The sequence below is a fragment of the Opisthorchis viverrini genome, assembly GCF_000715545.1.
Source record: "Opisthorchis viverrini unplaced genomic scaffold opera_v5_14, whole genome shotgun sequence".
NCBI lineage: Eukaryota > Metazoa > Platyhelminthes > Trematoda > Opisthorchiida > Opisthorchiidae > Opisthorchis > Opisthorchis viverrini.
In genome coordinates this window covers 1,949,866-1,953,320 of record NW_008751670.1, presented here as the reverse complement: position 1 = coordinate 1,953,320, position 3,455 = coordinate 1,949,866, and positions in this window count along the sequence as shown.

Sequence of the window (3,455 nt, the reverse complement as noted above, 5' to 3'; positions counted from 1 at the left end):
ACCAGAATCGTCTTCTAGAGTCACTTCCAACTGTTCCACCATCAGATGTGAACTCATACTGGGACGAGATTGCCGCCTCTCTGCATAGTGCTGGAAATTTGGCCTGTGGCACGGTTCAACCAGGCGCGCGCAAACATTGGATATCAAACTGAACAGTGGCACTGCTTAAACCTCGCAGAAATACCCCAGCCAGTCCCGAGAATAACTCCATGCGAAGGATTATCAGAAGAAAGTGGGCGTGCGAGCCGACCGTGAATATGACGAACACAGAAAGCCAAAAAAATGGAAGAGGCCCATAAAGCCGGTAATGCCCGGAGATTATTTCAGTTGATTCGTGCGACCGGTCCCTGGAAACCACCTGTGAGCGAAGCCATCAAGCACTGGAAGGGAGTGACCATCTCGACCGTTGGGCCGAACACTTCGAACAACAACTGTTGTGGACATCAGCTGGCAATCATCTAGAGTCCACAGGTGAAGTAGAACCCTGGACGGTGAACGTGGAATCACCTACGGCCCCAGAGGTTTACGACTACATATGTTCTCTCAAGCACCACCGCATTGTTCAAACACGGGGGTAAAGCCCTCAGTCAACGCTTTTCTGATCTATTTGCTTACATTTGGGTAAAGGAGTCTGTCCCAGACAACTGGGGAGAGTCGGTGATAGTGTCCATTTTTAAAAAACTGGCTCGTAGTTAGTGCGACAACCACAGGTGGGATAGCTCAACCCCGGTTGTAACGAAACTGCTAGCGTTAACTGTGCTTCGTCGCATTGTGGTGGCTCGCAAAACACTGCTCGAGAAAAGCAAGAGGGATTCCAGCCTATAGGGGTTGGTGTTGACCAAATCTTCATACTTCTTCAGGTGCCAGAACAACACCATACGTATAAACGACCCGAAATTCTAGTATTCCTGGATTTCCAAGGTGCATTTGACTCGGTTGACACGCTTGCCCACCAAGGAATGCCCCGGAATTTCGTGAACACAATAAGCTCTTTGCGTTCCCCGACTTCCGGACGTGTGAGAGTATACGGTGAGCCCTCCAAAAGCTTCCGCACACAAAGTGGTGTCCGTCAGGGATACCCACTCTCCCGTTCCTGTTCAACTTAGTGACCAATGAAATCATGAGACGAACACTGGAAGGTCTCGAAAACCCCGGTGTTCTAATAGCCTGTGACGAAAGTCTTGTCGATCTGAAATGTACGGATGACATCGTACTCATCTTCGAAGAGGAGAAAAAAGCGCTAGTGTTTTTAATTGACCAAACCAAAGTCATCCCATCCTTTGGTATGCACTTTGCATTCACAAAGTGTAAAGTCATGCCCTTGCACATGAAGTCGGTGAACATGCTGCTTACAATCCAGGGAGGGGCACTCAAAGTTGTGGAGCGATCACACCTTGGAAGTTGTATTGGTTCTAATTAAAGTGTGACAGATGAGGTGGATGCACGAATCTGCAAAGCTCGGGTCGAGTTTGCTACTTTGAGCACCCCTGGCGTCAAATCGGTGAATCCCTGAATCCCAAGAGACATGTGTATCAAGCTATAGTGCGGGCTGTTTTGTTGTATGGCTGTGAGACTTGGCCTATTCAAGCAGCGGAACTAAGACGCCTTCAGGTGTCCGGCAATCGTTATCTCAGGACCATAGCTCCTGTGGGTTGGTGTCGACGGATCCGTAACGTGGCAGTTAGAAAGCGTGTTTTCGTTTGTGAAACGGGTACTTCCATTGAAAAATGTGTCTAGTACCAGAAGCTGTGTCGGTTGGGCCATGTGTTGCGTATGCCGAACCATCGTTTGCCACAGGGAGTGCTGTTTTCCATGCCCAATTCAGACTGGCGTAAACAGAGAGGTGGCCAACCCTTGACTTGGCAGAGGGGTATGAAAGAAATCACGAAGCGTTTGGGTGCTGTTGGTGCTACTCCAGGATGGGGACTGTCTGGTTCTCACTGCGCCTGGTTGGAGACGCTGTAAGATACGGTTGTCAACCGATGCCAGTGGCGATCTTGTCAGTGTCCATCCAGATTGCCAGATTGACTGTTTGGAGGTGTCGATGATGATGATGATGATGATGATGATGATGGTGATGATGATGATGACTGCACTGCATTGTACGATTAGTATGGAGGGAGTGTGGGAGAAAGCCGGTGAGTGAAGAGTTGCAAGGGCAAATGATACTTCCCGTTTGCCCAAGCCGAAAGGGGTTTAGTTGATGTACCGCACCTTGAGCCTCTGACTCAAGAGTATCAACCGCGATACACCAATTGGGATTTTTGAAAAACCCTTCCCGGAGCCAATGACTCAACAGCCTGACTTACTTGGCTGTAGGGGGCCAGCCCGGGCAGAGGACGCAGGTATTAGGGCATTAGTGCCTCACTCCTGATGCATCTGCGCATACCAGGTGCTTTTTGAGCAGCACCGTACTCCTTGGTTCTAAAAGTACTCCGACCGTATTGAATAATCGCCGGGCGATCACGGTCAACCGCCGGGCTATTTTTCAAACATTCCTCAATCCCGGCTTTGTAGCGTAATTACGGCAATGCCTCAGCTCACGCCCTGCGTTTAACTTTCCAACCCAGAGTTCTCATCGAAAGAACCACCAAAGGTGCATCACGCGTCGTGTGTACAGTGAACAAGTTAACGACATTCAGGAAACTCCGTCGCCTTCATGGCGCAGCATTGGCAACGGCATTTGGCGGATCGTGGCGGGCTATTAGGTCCACACTTTCGGCCAATCAGAACTCTACGTGATCCTGGGCTGGAAAATGGACCGATCATCTGGCCAGCCGCACCCGGAACGGGCGTATTGGCCGTAGAAGCTTCAAAGTGGTTTGGTGCGGGATTCCGTGTAGCATACAATTAACCACCAAGGATACTTGCATGAATGCCTACTCGATTTTACCTAACGACTTGCTTCCCGTACTTGAGGTGAATAACCAGGCGATTAAAGAGGGTCGCTGGCAGACGGGAAAAGTAGCTGCTGTCTAATAATCGAGACACTTTAAACCTCCAAAAACATCACCATCGTTATCCAGCTGTCTTAAACGGCCTTCAAAATGCCTCGATGAAGTAGGTCTCGGTTTAGGCTATCCAGAATGTCCTATTCATGTTCTTGTCGTAACGAAGTCTTCAACTGAATCGAACGCACAGCCCGTTACTTTAAACGGATTGGCAGGCCACCAACACTGTCCGCGGGAGTAAATGACGTCATGCCGCCTAGAGACGATGCACGAAGAAGATCTGGTACGTAAATTCGAGCGAAGTACGACCACTTATTTTTCTGTAGCGTGGGACGTCAGGAAGTCAGCGGTATTCGACGTTCGAGAGGACGGCACACGTCAGTTCTGAAATGTGCAGATATACGGACTGGTATTAATGAATCCACACAGTATACACAGCACACATGCGCACAGGTCGGGTGGAACAAGGGAGAAGGCCGGAGTGTGGTAACGACACGTGTATTG